The following is an 18,291-nucleotide window of genomic DNA, read 5'->3' as shown; positions in this document are numbered from 1 at the left end:
GGGTCACGTGCGCGCGGGGCGGGGGCTGAGCGCAGCTGGCAGAACTGGGGGCGGGGCGCGGGCTCGGTCTCCCAGCGCGCCGATTGTGCGCGGGTGGGTGAGAGGCCCAGTCCGGGAGCCCTGCCTCCAACCCCCCAGAGGCTCCCCTTACTCCCGCCAGCTTACGGAGGGGAAAAGTGAGGCGCACAGCAGGTAAGAGTGTGGCATGCTGCCCGGAAGCAGGGAGCGGCAGCATCCCGGGCAGGAGCAAAAGATAGGCAGGACCCCTAATTTAAATGTCCTTCCTTGGGGAGGGAGCTGCTTGTTCACTCGTTTATTAGTTCATTAATTCATCATCCATCTCTCCATTCATTCAACATTTATGGAACACCGACCATGTACCGGGTACACCAGTGGTCGCGGGTACAGCCACGAACAAGACAAATAAGGACCCTGCCCTCACAGAGCTCTCATTTTGCTGCGGGCTGAAGCTGTGGGGAATTTGCAGCCTCTTGGCCTTTTATAGTCATGGTTATTTAATTTAATAACCTCGCGATTAGGCCCTCACCAAGAGCTATGCCCTGTACTCAGCTCTCAACACATTTCACGGGGACAACGGGGAAAGGAAGAGCTACTCATTTTCCAGTTGACGCTCCAAAGTGCTGAAGTACCACAGCCCGCATATAATGAAGGCAGGATTGGAGGCCACGCCTGTCTGCCTGGGAGTTGCTGCAGGTTAGTCCACTTGTCCATCCAAGAAGGCGGTCCAGCAGGAGGACACTCCCCCTTGTGGCCATCCGGGGCCCATCAGAGGGGCAAGGGTGGGTACTTCAAGACCTCTGTGACCCAAGTTCCCTTTATCGCCACCTCTGGCTTGGAAGGCAGGAGCGGGGAGGTGGAGCCCCCATCCTGGAAGCTGGGAGTCTTGTTTGGAAATGTCTTTGCCAGCCTCAAGCAGAGGCCTCTGGGAGAAGATGGAGGGCCCAGCTCTCAAGGCCATAGTCTCCACACTGTCGCTGGTCTCTCCTTCCTGCTTCAAATGTGCCAAGCTGTTTCTCACCTCTGGGCCTTTGCCTGTGCTGTTTCCTTCAGCTGAAACATTCTTCCACTCCTGTCTTTCAGAGGGCCCTCCCTGATCTCCACCTAGCGCGGTCCCTTTGTTATTTTCCCGCCTGTGCATTGCAAAATTTTATGTTTGCAAGAGTGTATTGCATGCCTGTCGAGTGAATGAATGAATGGGCAGACTGCAGACCTCCAGGTCTGGCCCTGCTGCGCCCTAGCCAAGAGGCCAGGCCCAGGATGTGAGCTGTAAGAGGGGAAAGAAAGAGGGGACAGAGGCAGAGGAGCTTCCAGCTCCAGGCCAGCTTCCCAGAGGCCAGAGCCAGACAGCCCAGAACAATTCCTGCTCCTGAGTCTGCGCAGCACGGCCCTCAAGGGCTCCTGCCTCATTAGCCACACCTGGGAGCCCAGGGTGAAAGGAAGCAGTTTCTTCCCACAGAGCCAGTTTCAGCGGCCTCTGCGGTCCCAACCTCAAGTAGCCAAAGACCTCATTAGTGGTGAGCACTTGAGAGGAGCAGGCTTGGAGCCCCGGAGCCAGGGTTGTCAAAGAAATGACAGGGGAAGCAGGGACATTTTGGGGGAACAGGTTCTGGGAGGAAAAACCGAGAGGGGGAAAGCAGCATAGCATAGAAGATGAGCGTCAGACTTCCCGGCTGCAGTGCAGCCTTTCCTGCTGGGTAGCTTTAGAAAAGCACCCTAATCTCGCTTTCCCTCAGTTTCATCATCTGAAAAATGGGGGTGACAGTAAGTTGACCTCACAGGGCGGTTGTGAGCACCACAAGTACTTGTGCAGAGGAAACAATTTCACTCACTCTTAACATTAGTAATAAGGTTCAACAGTAATGGAGTTGAACCTGGGCTCCCCCATTTGGATCTTGGGCAAATCACTGCATTTCTGTGAGCCTCAGGCTCCTGGTCTTCAAAGTGACAGCCCACCTCTGGGACCCTGAGAGGTGGGGGACTGGGAAAAGCCCACCTGGGTCCAGTCATCCCTCTTGCCCAGAGTGAGTTGCTTCAATAATAATAACAATGAATGAATAATAATAGCAGCAAAGCCTGTTCTAAACACTATGTATGCATAAATTCATTTTAATCCCCATTTTACAGATAGGGAAACAGACACAGAGTGGCACATGTGCACAGAAATCACCTGGGGGTCTTGTTAAAATGTAGATACTTACTCAGTAGGTCGGGGCCGAGTTCTGCATTTCTCACAAGCTCCCAGGTGGTACTGATGGTTTGGGGACCACACTTTGAGCAGCAAGGGGCTAATGCATTTGCTAAAGGTCACAGATGGTGCGCAACAAGCCTGGATCTGAGCCCACACAGTAGGCTGCTGAGTCCTGCACTTAACCGCCACTGCACCGTAACTGCCTGCCCCAGTCCTAGCTTTCTCCCCTACAAAGAGGCAGGAAGTATAGCTCCCCTCCCCAAGCCCATTTCCTCTCTTGGGGCCCCTACCACCTCCCTCCATTGGTGACATCTGGCCCGTAGAATCTCCCTGCCCCCAGCATCCCAGGGGTCCTCCTGTAGATGACATGGAGGTTTTCAGATGCTCATTAGCCAAGAAGATAATTAAGGGCGAGGGCTGAGATCACCCTGGCTCCCTGGGGCTTGCTGGGGCCCAGCCGGGCCTGCCCTGTGCCAGGCTGGCCCTGTGCCTGCTTCCCTTGGGGCACTGGAGGGACTGGGACAAGGGAGGGGTTTGCTGGGGAGTAGACAGGCATCAGCCAACCTCTGGGGAGATTTCAGTGGGGCCTCCTTGCCAAGCCCACAGCTCTTAGGGTTCCAGGCCTAAAAATGAAATGAAAACTGCTTGGCCAGAGGGAAGTTCCCCAAAGGGAGAGAAATGAGCCACTGGTGAGTTCTGCAGGGTGAGGTTAGGTGGGACACAGAGAGGGCGCCATCTTGTTCTGAATCACACAGCAATCCTGGTCAAGGAGAGAAATCCTCCCTTGCTGGTGGGTGGCTTTAACATCTCTCTAGCATCTCTCTAGCACTGGCTCGGCTCCCTTTTAACCAGGAGGGAGCAGACCTCAGGCTGACAGTTTTGGGCAATCTACACTCTTGATCTAGAATTTAACAACGTGTAGTTTTTCTGCAGTTTATGTTACTTTCTATTTTTGGCACAAATATTGCTTTTCCATTTTTGATAGTGACATACCCATTTCTTTTTATTTATTTATTAAAAAATTTTTTTTTTTTTTTTGCGGGATCTTAGTTCCCCTACCAGGGATTGAACCCAGAACCACGGCAGTGAAAGCACCAAGTCCTAACCACTGGACTGCCAGGGGGTTCCCCCACTATTCCTTTTTAATTCAGTCTATTCAGGGAAAAAAAATAAGTGAGTTAATTTAAAGCAAAATGTAACAGAAGTAACTGGAGATGGTACAGGGATATGGAAGCAGTGAAGACAGTGGAAGACGGATGGCTGAAGTGGGGAACCTGCCAGAGGTGAACCCCACAGCTGCTCGCAGCCCAGTCCTCTTACTGCAGGGCCAGACAGAGCCCCTGGCCGGGATGGAGACATCCCATGGGCTCCTGTGTTGACCGGAAGAGTCCAGCTGGGTTGTCATGGGTTGAGGGTGGCCTGGGTTGGCTCTGGTCTTCATTCCTGGAGTCTGTGTTTTCAGCGTGATGAGGGGCAGACTTGGGGAGGGGGTAGGGCAGGGCTGTCCTGAGGTGCTCCCTGCCCTGATCCTGCCCTGCATTCCCACATGTGGTACCCACCCCCCGAAACACACACGTACACCTGGGCACTGGCGCCCCTTAATCACCCATTCACTAAATCATTAATTTATTCACTCACTTTTTCATTCATTCAGCCAATCTTTATGGAGCACCTCCTCTGTGCCAAGCACTGTGCTAGTTCCCGGGGAGACAGGCGTGAATCAGACGGGAAACTCAGCCCTCACGGGGTTCAGTCTCCTGGGGGAAGACAGACGATAAACACAGAAATGAGTACACTATAGGGGTTATCAGACAGTGTATGTGCTAGGGCAAAAGGGAAAGACAGTAGTGTGAGAGGTGTGGTGGCAGGGGCTCTCTGAGAAGGTGTGCCCCGAACTGGGAGGATGCAGCCTCATCCTGGCACCAGAGAAACTCAACAGACATGGAAGCAGGCAGACAGTGAGCTGTGCAGGGATCCCTTTATTTTGATTTTAAGTAATTTTTTAATGAAACTTCAGGTGCAGAGAATGATGGACTGATCATAATCCAGATCATGGCATATTCTCTTTGGTCTTACATGACCTGCTTTTCTTAAAAATTTCCACAGTTACTTTAATCACGTGATACACACCAAGTAACCCGTTAATCAAAAGCCAGAACCCTAACAATGGCCCAAGTCCAGTCTTGAGGTTTCCCCATCCCATCCCCCACCTCGTGGTCCCATCACCTTGGGTCCTGTCTTCATTACTCCCTGCTTTCCTTCTTGTATGATTTTATCCTCAAAGTGTGTGTGTGTGTGTGTGTGTGTGTGTGTGTATATATATATATATATAGGTTTTTAAAAAAATCTATTTATTTATTTTTGGCTGAGTCGGGTCTTTGTTTCTGCGCGCAGGCTTTCTCTAGCTGTGGCAAACAGGGGCTACTCTTCGTTGCAGTGCACGGGCTTATTGCAGTGGCTTCTCTTGTTGCAGAGCCCGGGCTCTAGGCGCGTGGCCTCCAGTAGTTGTGGCGCAAGGACTCAGTAGTTGTGGCGCATGGGCTTAATTGCTCTGAGGCATGTGGGATCTTCCCGGACCAGGGCTCGAACCCGTGTCTCCTGCATTGGCAGGCAGATTCTTAACCACTGCACCACCAGGGAAGTCCCTCAAAGTATATTTTTTTATGTTAGTTTCTTCTTACTAACTTTATTAAAAGGCTATATTAGCTTCCCAGGGCTGCTGGAAGCAGTTCCCACAAACTGGATGGCTTAAAACAATAGAAATGTATTCTCTCACAGTTCTGGAGGCTAAAAGTTCAAAATCAAGGTGCTGGCAGAGCCATGTTCCCTCTGCAGGCTTTAGGGAAGGATCTGCTCCATGCTTCTCTCCTGGCTTCCGGTGGTTGCCAGCAATCCTTGGCTTGTAGGTGCATCACTCCAGCCCCTGCCTCTGTCTTCACATGCCTTCTCCTCTGTGTGTCATCACCTCTTCTTTTTTCCCCCAACATTACTGAGGAATAATTGCCAAATATGATTTAAAGTGTACAGTGTGATACTTTGATATAATACACATTGCAGAATGACTACCCAGATCAAGATAATTAACATATTCGTCATTTCACATAGTTAACTCCTTTTGTGTGTATGTGTGCACGCACAACTGTGCACGTGGTGGGAATGTTTAAGATCTACTCTCAGCAACTTTCAAGTATACAATAATGAATTATTAACTATAGTCACCACGCTGTACCTTAGATCCTCAGAACTTATTCTTGTAACTTATTCTTGTACCCTTTGACCTACATCTCCTCATTTCCCCCTTCCCCCAACCCCTGGCAACCACCATTCTCTATATATGCCACATTTTCTTTATTCATTCATCCACTGAAGGACATTTAGGTTGTTTCCATATCTTGGCTATCATGAATAATACTGCAGTAAACATGGGAGTTCAGATATCTCTTCAAGATACTGGTTTCATTTCCTTTGGATATATACCCAGGAGTGAGATTGCTGGATCATGTGGTAGTTCTATTTTTAATTTTTTGAGGAGCCTCCATACTGTTTTCCACAGTGGCTGCACCAATTTACATCCCCACCAACAGCACAAGAGGGTTCCCTGTTCTCCGCACCCTCCCCAACATTTGTTATCTCTTGTCTTTTTGATGATATCCATCCTAACAGGTGTGAGGTGATATCTCATTGAGATTTTGATTTGCTTTTCCCTGATGATTAGTGATGTTGAGCACCTTTTCACCTACCTATTGACCATTTGAATGTCTTCTTTGGAAAAATGTCTATTCGGGTCCTTTGCCCATTCATTTAAAAAATTGTATTATTTACTTTTTTTTTTTTTTTTTTTTTTGCTATTGAGTTGTGTGAGTTCTTTGTATATTTTGGATATCAACCCCTTGTCAGATATATGGTTTGCAAATGTTTTCTCCCATTCTGTAGGTTGCCTTTCATTTTGTTGATTGTTTTCTTTGCTGTGCAGAAGCTCTTTAGTTTGATGTAATCCCACTTGTTTATTTTAGTTTTTATTGCCTGTGCTTTTGGATCTTATCCAAGAAATCATTGCCAAGACCAATGTCAAAGAGCTTTTTCTGTATATTTTCTTCTAGGAGTTTTATGGTTTCAGGTCTTACATTTAAGTCTTTGATCCATTTTGAGTTAATTTTTGTGAGTGGTGGAAGACTGGGGTCCAGTTTCATTGTTTGACATGTGGATATTCAGTTTTCCCAGCACCAATTGTTGAAGAGACTGTCCTTTCTCAAACATTGTGTGTTCTTGTTGCCTTGTCAAAAATCAGTTGATTGTATGTCAACTGTATGACATACAGGATGTGTGGATTTATGTCTAGGCTCTCTTCATTTTTACTGGTCTCTGCACCTAGTTTTATGCCAGTATGCTTTATTATAGCTTTGTAACATAGCTTGAAATCAGGAAGTGTGATGCCTTCAGCTTTGTTCTTCTTTCTTAAGATTGCTTTGACTATTGGGGATCTTTGGTGGTTCCATACAAATTTTAGGGTAGTTTTTAAAATTTCAGTGAAAAATGCCCTGGGAATTTTGATAGGGATTGCACTGAATCTATAGATCACTTTAGATAGTTTGCACATTTTCACAATATTCATTCCTTTTGTAGTACGCGGGCCGCTCACTGTTGTGGCCTCTCCCTTTGCGGAGCACAGACTCCAGACGTACAGGCTCAGCAGCCATGGCTCACGGGCCAGCCGCTCTGCGGCATGTGGGATCTTCCCGGACCCGGGCACGAACCTGCGTCCCCTGCATCGGCAGGCAGACTCTCAACCACTGCGCCACCAGGGAAGCCCGCACAATATTAATTCATCCAGTCCAAAAACACAAGAGAGCTTTCCATTTATTTGTGTCTTCTTCAGTTTCTTTCATCAGGGTTTTGTTTGTTTGTTTGTTTTGTCTTATAGTTTTTAGTGTACAGGTCTTTCACCTCCTTGGTTAAATTTATTCCTAAGTATTTTATCGTTTTTTGATGCTATTGTAAATGGGATTGCTTTATTAATTTCTCTTTCAGATAGTTCATTGTTAGTATATAGAAACACAAATGATTTTTGTATGTTGATTTTGTATCCTGCAACTTTACTGAATTCATTTATTAGTTCTAATAGCTTTTGGATGGAGTCTTTAGGGTTTTCTATACATAAGATCATATCATCTGTGAACAGATAATTTACCTTCTTCCTTTCCAATATGGATGCCTTTTATTTCTTTTGTTTGCCTGATTGTTACGACTAGGACCTCCTCTTCTTTATAAGGACACCATTCATTGGATTTAGGGCCCATTGTAACCTATAGGACCTCATCTAAACTTAACTAATCACGTCTGCAAAGACACTATTTCCAAGTAAGGTCACATTTCTAGGTACCAGGGATTAGGACTTCAGTGTTTCTCTTTAGGGACACAATTCAACCCATAACAAAGGGAATCCAGATAACCTAAAAAAAAGTATCAAGCTGTCTGACTCTTATGGGGCTTAATTTCTTTAATAGTCTATGTATAGCTAAGATTGGACCATATTGAGGTTCACTCGTTTTAACTGTTGTGTCATATATCCACTAGGTCTGTGTACCATGGCTGACCCATCTGCCGTCCTGTGGGTGGCCTTTTGGGTAGTGTCCAGGTGTCTGCTAATTTACAGTGCTGTTTGGGCATTCTCATAAGTGGCTCTTGGTGCGCGTGCAAGAGTTTCTCTGGGATGTTTACCCAGAAATGGAATCACTGGGACTCAGAATACATGAATGTTTCACTTTAGGAGATGATAACAAGGTACTTTATATAGCAGTTGTAGCAGTTGCACTAATTACAGTCCCGCCAGCAGCATGTATGATCCACACCCTCTCCGACACTTGGTATTATTAGATTTAAAAATGTTTTCCAGTTGAGTGTGAAATTGTTGCCAGCTGAGATCTTGATTTGCATTTCTTGATCACTAATTATGCTGAACATCTTTGTCAACACAGGTCTAAAATATATTCACCTATATTTCCTACTAAGGGTTCTGAAGCTTTGGTTTTGACATTTAAGTCCATAATCTATCACCTTTCCTTCATTAAGTTCCAAAGGATATTTACCTCTAATTCCTACTAAAAATATTAAAGTGGTTTTTATTTGTTTGTTTGTTTTGGGCATTTAAGCCCTTAATCTGGAGTTGAGTTTTGTGTAAGGAGGGATGGGTCATATAATCTTAGGAGCTTTTGTAAGGTGACAAATGTATTTTGGGGACAGTGGGGCAGGACGTTCGACTGGGATTCTTGAGTGTACTGGAAATTGTTCACTGGATGTTGAGTTCAAATTCTGCTTCTCCCGTGGACTGCCTTTGCGATCTTATACTTCATCTCCGTGGTCCTCAGTTTCCTCATCTGTAAAATGAGAATTATAGCAGATACTGCCCTTGGTTGCCGTAAGGATTGCATAAGACAAATTACGCAGGAAGCTTCCCACATTGCCGGGTACACAGCATAAGAACACTAACTAGCATTTATTGAGTACTTACCATGTGCCAGGTGATGCCAAGCACTTTACATGTGTTATTTACTCACTTAACCCCTGACAACTCCATGATGTCGATGGTATTTTCCACACTTTACAGACGAGGAAACTGAGTCTCAAATAGGATGAGTGAGTCCCCCAAGAGCACAATGCTAGCATATGTCAGAGGACTTGAACCCTGGCAGTCTAGCTACAGAGCCCTCATCCGTCACCACCACACATCAAAGCCATTCCCTCCCTCCCTCCCTCACCCTCCAGCATCTAGTCTCTGGGCCCTGCCTCTCCAGGAGGAAGGGACTAGAGGTTGAAATGAGGATGTGATAAGCAGTGGGGTTGACCCCTGATTCCCTGGTGGCCCCTACCTTTGACTCTGAGGCTGGGGAGAGGCTGGGGATGGAGGGGAGAGGCAGGGCCTCCTGGTGGGGAAGTCCGTCCATCTTCCCCATCCCCAGAGGTAGTTGGCCATCACAGTGGAGATGAATCACAGGCCACAAGGTTCTCCCCAGTGTCATCCATTATTCACAGCTGCCATCCTGGGCCTGGGGTTGCTTTGGGGTCAGGCAGGAATTATTCCCAAGGCCCAGCTCTTAGGCACTTTTATCCACAGCTGAGCCTGACCACAAGCAACTTTCTTCTCTAGATCTGAGGGCAGAGGAGTTTCCACCGAGAGAGGACGGAGACTCCAGCATAAGTTACAGGCCTGTGACCCACTGACAGACAAAGCACTTGGGTCTGTGTTTGAGCCCAGCTCTGCCACTTTCCTGTTACCTTCTTGGGACCTCAATTTCCTTATCTGTAAAATGGGAATAACTGGCCCCACTTTGCTAAAAGATTTAGAAATAATCTACAACTAGATGCATGAGTGGCCCATAGCTGGGCTTGAGCATCAGAGTTGCTATTGTGACATTTGCTTTTTCAGTGATTGTCTCCCAGGCCCCGCTGGGGATGTGGAGAGGGTGTGACCCTTTAAAGTTCACCAAGTAATTTTTTTTTTCAATTTTATTGAAGTATACTTGATTTACAATGTTGTGTTAATTTCTGCTCTATAGCAAAGTGATTCAATTATGTATATGTTCTTTTTCATATTCTTTTCCATTATGGTTTATCACAGGATATTGAATATAGTTCCCTGTGCTATACAGTAGGACCTTGTTGTTCATCCATCCGATATATAATAGTTTGCATCTGCTAATCCCCAGCTCCCAATCCTTCCCTCCCCCACCCCATTCTGCCTTGGCAATCACAAGTCTGTTCTCTATGTCTGTGAGTCTGTTTCTGTTTTGTAGATAGGTTCATTTGTGTTGCATTTTAGATTCCACATTTAAGTGATATCATACTGTATTTGTCTTTCTCTTTTTGACTTCCTTTGCTTAGTGTGATAATCTCTAGGTCCATCCATGTTGCTGTAAATAGCATTATTTCTTTTTTATGGCTGAGTAGTATTCCATTATATATAGGTGTGTATATATATACCACATCTTCTTTATCCATTCATCTGTCAATGGATATTTATGTTGTTTCACAATAGCCAAAAGGCTATTGTGAATAGTGCTGCTGTGAATGTAGGGGGTACATTTATCTTTTTGAATTACAGTTTTGTCTGGATATATGCACAGGAGTGGGATTGCTGGATCATATGGCAACTGTATTTTTAGTTTTTCACCAAGTAATTCTCATTTGCATCCAAGATTGAAACCATCGTCTTCACCCTGGACTTCTTAAGAGTGGCCCCTCAACAGATAAAATGCAATGAAGAAATAAAAAATTAGAGAGGGGGTACCTATAATTCTGTATCTCTCAACGTGTGGTCCCCAGCATCACCTGGGAGCTTGTTAGAAATGCGCATCCTGGGACTTTCTTGATGGTCCAGTGGGTAAGACTCTGTACTCCCAATGCAGGGGGCCCCGGGTTAGACCCCTGGTCGGGGAACTAGAGCCCATGTGCATGCTGCAACTAAGAATCCCGCATACCGCAACTAAAAGATTGTGCTTGCCCCAACGAAGATCCTGCGTGCCGCAACTAAGACCTGGCGCAGGCAAAATAAAATAAATAAATAAATGTTAATTTTTTTTACAATGCACGTCCTTGGGCCCTACCCAAGCCTGCTGGATCAGGAGCTCTGGGGGTGGAGCCTAGAGAGTTCTGTTTTAACATTTCCTCCAGGAAAGTCTGGTGCACACACAAGTGTGAGACCCACTGCTCCCTCTCCTTTGCTCACTTTGATGACACAGGTTGCCATGTTGTGAGCTGCCACGTTGGAGGGGCCCACGTGGAAAGGAACTGAATGCTGCCAGCGCGTACTGAGGGAGCTTGGAAGCTGGATCCTTGCCCAGTCATGCCTGCAGGTGAGACCATAGCCCCACCCACACTTAGATTGCAGTGAGAAACTCTTAAGGGTTCTCACTGGAGGAAGTCACGCCCAGATTCCTGCCCAACAAAAACTATGGAATAATAAATGTTTGTTGTTTTAAGTGCTGCGTTCTGTGGAAATTCATTATGCAGCAAATAGATCACTAATATGGTGGATATTGGCAGGAGGGCGAGAGATGGGCAATGGGAGGGAATAGAAGGATATACTGGAGCAATCTAAAGTCTACTTTAATGTATATGGATAACAGATTCATTTTGCTGCACACCTGCAACTGACACGACATTGTAAATCAACTCTACCCCAATAAAAATTTTAAAATAAAAAAATAAAATAGGAGGACAACAACAACAACAAAATAAAGTCTACAATAAAAGGGGTTTAAGAAACATAAACTGATTTCAATGTTCAGACCTTGTTTGGATCCTGATTGAACGTATTAACTGTTTTGTTTTAAGTTGATATTTGGGGGATGTGACCACCAAGGGGATCCTGGATGATATTAAGCTGTTATTCACTTTTATTTGGTATGATAGTGGTTCTGTGGTTATGTTTTGAAAAAGAGGCTTTGTCTTTTGGAGAAACATATTGAACTAGTTACAGATGAAGTGATACTCTGTTGGGGAATTGCTTTAAAATAGTCAGGGTGGGGAGGGGGTAAATGTGAAAGAAAATGTTGAGTTGATGGTTGGGGAGGGGAGGGAACAGTGCTTGGAGGCTCCCTTTATTATTCTCTGTGTTTTTGTATGTGTTTGAAATTTTCCGTGGTAAAAAGGTTTGAAAAATGGGAATTCCCTGTCTGTCCAGTGGTTAGGACGCTGTGCTTCCACTGCAGGGGGCGTGGGTTCGATCCCTGTTTGGGGTACGAAGATCTTGCATGTCCTGCGGTGTGGCCGAAAAAAACAGTTTGAAAAATGGAGTGAGCCCAATGTGCCCATTGTATAGATGGACAAAGCAAACCCCAGGCAGGAGGACTGGAGGGACCTCGGGGGGCACCTTAGGTTGTTGACACTGGGGGGCTGTCCCTGGGCCCAGCCCTGTGTTTTTTTCATCCTGGGGAGGGGACTTGTGCAGGAGACTCTGGGACCTGCTTCCCTGCCTGAGCCTGGGGTGTGGAGAGGAATCTCCCACATCCGAGACTCAGGTTTCCAGCAGTTCGTGGCTGACACACTCATCCATCTGAGGGCACCTGGTGACTGACTATTACGTGCATACCTGCGAGAGCCATCTTTTATTTTATTTATTTATTTATTTATTTTTGGCTGCGCTGGGTCTTTGTTGCTGTACGCAGGCTTTCTCTAGTTGCGGCGAGCAGGGACTACTCTTCGCTGTAGTGCATGGGCTTCTCATTGTGGTGGCTTTTCTTGTGTAGCACGGGCTCTACACACACGGGCTTCAGTAGTTGTGGCACACAGGCTCAGTAGTTGTGACTCGTGGGCTCTAGAGCACAGGCTCAGTGGTTGTGGCACACGGGCTTAGTTACTCCACGACATGTGGGATCTTCTGGGACCAGGGATCGAACCCTGTGTCCCCTGCATTGGCAGGTGGATTCTTTTTTTTTTTTTTTTTTTTAATTTTTATTTTTGGCTGTGTTGGGTCTTCGTTTCTGTGTGAGGGCTTTCTCTAGTTGTGGCGAGTGGGGGCCACTCTTCATCACGGTGCACGGGCCTCTCACTATCGCAGCCTCTCTTGTTGTGGAGCACAGGCTCCAGGCGTGCAGGCTCAGTAGTTGTGGCTCACGGGCCCAGTTGCTCTGCGGCATGTGGGATCTTCCCAGACCAGGGCTTGAACCTGTGTCCCTGCATTGCCAGGCAGATTCTCAACCATTGCACCACCAGGGAAGACCCGGCAGGCGGATTCTTAACCACTGCGCCACCAGGGAAGTCCAAGAGGCATCTTTTAAGTGTATGAGGGCGACTCTTGTTTTGTCTTAATATACTAAGTCATCACAAAGGGAGTGTTTGATCGTATTTTATTTTAGATCTCTCGTTCTCCCTCTTTTTTTAAGAAGATACTTGCTCATGGTAAACTCAAAGGGAATACAGTGTAAAGCCAGTCACCCTTCCTCCCATCTTCCAGTCACTTCCCAAAGACAACTATTTTAATTGATCTATTCAACAGATACTTACTGAGCACCTACTATGTGCCAGGCACTGTGCCAGGCTATGGTGTCAGAAAGTATGATGTCAGCCACCAATGAGAGCTGCACATGAAATTTAAAATTTTCCAAGAGCCACATTTAAAAAGTAAAAAGAGGGCTTCCCTGGTGGCGCAGTGGTTGAGAATCCGCCTGCCGATGCAGGGGACACGGGTTCGTGCCCCAGTCTGGGAAGATCCCACATGCCGCGGAGCGGCTGGGCCCGTGAGCCATGGCCGCTGAGCCTGCGCGTCCGGAGCCTGTGCTCCGCAATGGGAGAGGCCACAACAGTGAGAGGCCCGCGTATCACAAAAAAAAAAAAAAAAAAAAAAAAAGTAAAAAGAAACAGGTGAAATTAATTTCTTGAAATAATAATATATTTCTTTAACCCAGTATATCCAAATCTAGTATATAGAATCAATACAAAAATTATTAATGAAATTTAATGATCTTTTCATGGTATATTAGTTAGCTCAGGCTGCAATAACAAAATACCACAGGTGGGGTGGCTTAAATAACAGAAATTTATTTTCTCACAGTTCTAGAGGCTGGTAGTCCAAAATCAAGGTGCTGGCAGGGTTGGTTTCTTCTGAGGGAGGCCTCTCTCCTTGGCTTGCAGACAGCTGCCTTCTTGCTGTGTCCTCACATGGTCTTTTCTCTGTGTGTGTGGTCCCTGGTTTCTCTCAGTGTCCTAATCTCCTCTTCTTGTAAAGACACCAGTCAGGTTGGATTAGGGCCCACCCTAATAGCCTCATTTTACCTTAATTACCTCTTTAAATGCCCTGTCTCCAAACATAGTCATATTCTGAGGAAATGGGGGTTAGGTCTTCAACATAGATATTTGGAAGGGGGGACACAATTCAGTCCATGACACACTGAGTCTTCAAAACCCAATGTGGATTTGATTCACATATCACATGTCAGTTCTGACCAGCCCAGTGTCAAGGGCTCAAGCAACACATGTGGCTGGTGACTGACCCATTGGACAGCAGAGTTCTGGGTGTGGGAGTCACAACAGCAAACACAACAGGTGGACATCCCTGCCCTCGTGGGGCTTCCATTCTACTGGGAGGGATGGACAATAAATACAGAAGTATCATGCATCATATACCATACACGTTTGGAGAAAACCAGAGGAAAAGGGGAGGAGGTGGGGGTGCAGGTGCATGTGCTCCATCTTCTCTGTGTGTCCTTCCAGAGCTATCCTGTTTGAACGCAGGAGATGGATGGGTGGATGGATGAATGGATGGATGGATAAAGATATATCCCTATTTAAAAAGCACAGATGGTAATATTCTATACATGGTGTTCTATTCTTTGCTTTTCTCACTTGAAAATATATCTTGAAATTCACTCCTTATCATCACACATAGACGTGCCTTATTCTTTTTGATTTACTGACTTTAAAGGATAATTTGAAACATATGAAGACACAGTTCTGCTGAGCCAGAATGACAAGCTGGTGTTTGTTGAGTGCTGACTGTCCTGAGTGCCAGTCACCTCATCTGACCCTCCCCACAACCCCGTAAGGTGGGTGCTGTTTCCAGAAAAGAATTGCAGTTCACGGGCAGCTTTTATAAACAGGTGGATAATAACAACTACTGACTTCAGAGAAATGTCAAGTCCCAGATTGCGGTACTGACAAATGATAGGGTCTGAGAGCTCTTCCTGTTGAAGTTAACAGAATAATAAAATTCTAATGTGTAGTGTTATTGTTACATTAATATGCATTATCATTATAATATATAGGAATATCTTAACATAATATATTAACCTATTAATATATAATGAAAAGAGATATGTAATTTATTGAAAATATTTAATGTATTGTATCTATAACAAAATCTATACAGTCATATTTAGAGGAAAAGAAATAATTGAGAGAAAATACTGGAAAAACAACAAAGCCAGGAAGAGCTGAGAGGCTGCTCACGCACAAATTGAGCCCGGAGCCCGCAGGCTCAGGGCTGGCCCTGGGGCTGTGCTTGGGGATGAGGCTGTGGATGGGGCCCTGGGGTCCAGGGGTGCAGGCAGGACTCTACCCCCTTGGATCTCACTCCGGTCAAGGAGAAGCTTCCGGAAGGGAAAGTGGTACCAGGAATTAAGATGGAACCTACCTGCCAGCCTCCCCATGTGAGGTGAGAGGTGGGCAAAGGCCACAGCCCACCCTCCGAGCCCCAGAACCCTCTGCGTCCAGCAAGGTGCTCCCTCCTGTTTATGGGGGTCCTGCACCAGCAGCTCTGTCAGGGCATCCTCAGGGCCTCTGCAAAGACTGGGATTCCAGGCAGTGTGCCTGCCTGACAGAGAACCCCTGTAACTCTGGAATGGGCTGATGGGGTGTGCAGCCGTAGGACCTGCCTAAGAACAGAGCCAGCAATCCCCTCAGACAGGGAGCTGATGCTGTTTTGATAGTCCTGAGCGTGATGGGCCCTGTGCTGGAACCAGACTGCCCCACATGGTACAGGCTCTGCAAGGAACACGTTCTGGGCTCTGAGTCACACAGCCTGTGGGTTCAAGCCCGGCTCTGACTCATCTTAGCTCCAAGACCCCAATCTCCGAGCCTCGGTTTCTCTATCTGTAGCATGGACATGGTACATAGGCAGCTGAGCACTTGGTGAGAACTGGCTGAGAGCGAGGGTTGTGCAAGAAAACGAGAATCATTTCTGAGCAGAGCTGGTGCCTCCTGGGCTCCCTGGTTCCCAATGCACAGAGGAAAATCCTCCCACACTGCCCTCGGCCCCTGCCAAACCCTGTCCCTGCTGCTCTGGCCCCAGAGGGAGGGAGTTGGAGCTGGTGAGCGTGATTCTGGCAGGTCCTGACCTGTCCTGGGGGGAGACCACAGGGGAGTGAGGCAGGAAGGTAACTCTGGGTCCTGAGCATCTCCATCTGCCCTTGTATCTTCCACCCCTTCCTCCCTCCCTGCACTGGAGCCACGCTCAGCCACTGCAGTTCCCTGATGCCTCCTGTCTCCTCCTGTCTCAAGGCCTTTGCACAGGCTGTTCTCACGACTGGGGTTCCCTTCCCCCTCTTTTCTCAGACTTCCACTCACTGCTCAAGTCTTGAGAAGCCCTCTCTGAGGTCCTGCTCTATGACCGCTGCCCAGCCCGGGTCTCACTGTAGTGTGTGGTCCCCAGCAGGCTGAGCCCCCTGAGGGCCAGGATCAGGTCTATGCCAACCTGGTAGCCCAGAGACAGTGGATTCTCATCAAATGTTTATGGAGAGCAAATGCACGAAGGAACGCACATGTCTCCGCTGCATCCAGACTTTGATGCACCAGGTGCAGTGCTGAGAGGCAGGTAAGAGAAGGTTCCCAGTCTCAGCACATTTCAGTCTAAGGGGAGGCAGACATTAAACGTAATTATACAGTCACCCTGAACAATCCTCAAAGGCAAATATACGGTGCTGTAAGAATGTGTAGAGGGATGCGACCTTGACAGGGACCTGAGGTTTCCTGGAAGACGTGATGTTTGAGGCCTGATCTGAAAGCTGAGCGAGGACAACTAACTGAGCAGAGAGAGGCAGAAAGATTTTTCCAGGCAGAGGGAACCATATGTGCAAAGGCCCAGTGGTCAAGAAACACCCAGAGGGGAGTAATGTGTGAGACGCCGCTGGCCACGGAGGTGAGGTCGGGGTGGAAAGGTCAGGTAGCGGGGAGGGTTGCTGAGCTTTATCCGCAAAGCAATGCAAGGACGTTAAAGGGTTTCATCCTCCCTGGAAAGATGGGTGGGACCCAAATTAAACTTTAAAGAGCTGGCTGTGTCTGCCTCATGGAGAACAGATCAGAGGGGCCGGGAGAGCAGGGAGGAGGTCCCTGCAGCCCGTGAAGGACTTGGACTGAGGCAGGGATGGTCAGGTGTGGAGGATTTTTAGCAAAGAGCCAGCCAAGTCAGCCGACAGGCCCAGCCCTGGGGAGTCTGCAGAGAGAGCAAAGGGGGGATTCAGGGTGAGGCCTGGTGTCCTGCCCTAAGCAGGGCCGGGCCAGCTGGGAGCAGCCTATTCTCAGGAGAAGGGTCTGACGAGCCTCCAGGGCCCTGGCCACCCACTGGCCACCAACCAGCCAAGAGCCCCCTGGCCAGAGCCATGGGCCTGGGGACACGAGGAGTGCTGACCCTGCCCCCGTGGATGACACATTCCAGGAGACAAGAGTCTTCTACCTCCTTTGAGCCCCACCGTGCCCTGGAGTTGCTGAGTGACCATCTCTGGGCTGGACCCTTGCCTGCCTTGCTGGCTGAGAGCCAGAGGCTCATTCCCTTCCTTGGGGATCAAGGGCTCCTAGAGGCCTCCTCCCAGGAAGCCCCCACCTAGGCTCAGCCCAGCCCTCCCCCTGGGAATGTCCATTAGGCCACTCAGGATGCACATGCCAAGTTCTAGGGACAGAGCATGAACAAGGAGACAAGATCCCTGCCCACAGGGGCCTGACAGTCAAGAGGGAGAGGCCAGGAACACGAAAACACATTGATAAATACATCATGAAATATAACTTCAGAGACAGATAAATGCTCTAACGAGTGATGTGATAGAGACTCGGGGAGGGTGGGCTGGGGGCTACGTGAGAGAGGGGGTCAAGGTGATGCTTCATCTGAGGATGCAAAGAAGACAGTCATGGAAACGCATTGTTTGGGGGGGAGGTGGGGAGAACAGTCAAGGCAAAGGCTTGAGGTGGGACCAAAGAAGCCGCGGGCTGGGAGGGAAAGAAGTGGTGGGAGAAGGGGACCAAGGGGTGGACCAGGCCTGGATGGCACTTGTGAGCATGGCACTGGGGAGGTCTGGCGGGTTTCAGGCAGGGGTGATGGGCTCCACGCCCCTGACCTACCAGAATCTCCCTTTTTGCTCAGCCTGGAAACCCCCTTACCCGTAGTTCCCTATTTTAGCCCTTTCTAGCCCTTCTGCTTCCTTCACCCCCGTTACAGGTACTCCCTGGGCTGGAATTTCCCCAACATGTGCAGCCAGGGAGGGAACTACACCCATCAGTGTCAAGGCCACAGTGCATGGACCTCCTACCGTGAGCCATGCCTCATGCTGGGTGTGCCCTGACCTGGCCCCTCACACGGACCCTTCAGGTTTTACAGCCTG

The 18,291-nt window shown here is 47.8% G+C and overlaps 1 protein-coding gene across 2 annotated transcripts in view; it reads left to right on the top strand.

The window, feature by feature from the left end:
• The first annotated feature begins 31 nt into the window (after positions 1 to 31).
• The window catches only part of LITAF (lipopolysaccharide induced TNF factor), a 111,088-nt gene continuing 92,828 nt past the window's right edge, over positions 32 to 18,291 (top strand). The window contains exons 1-2 of one of the 2 annotated variants that reach the window (XM_067013452.1): positions 32 to 192; positions 10,945 to 11,058. The gene's annotated coding sequence lies outside the window, so the exon portion shown is untranslated. The remainder of the gene's footprint in view (positions 193 to 10,944; positions 11,059 to 18,291) is intronic. The other variant, XM_059036293.2, reaches the window with a different exon arrangement.

The sequence above is a fragment of the Kogia breviceps genome, chromosome 14 (assembly GCF_026419965.1).
Source record: "Kogia breviceps isolate mKogBre1 chromosome 14, mKogBre1 haplotype 1, whole genome shotgun sequence".
Classification (NCBI taxonomy): Eukaryota; Metazoa; Chordata; class Mammalia; order Artiodactyla; family Physeteridae; genus Kogia; species Kogia breviceps.
This window is presented reverse-complemented; position numbering and strand designations above follow the sequence as displayed.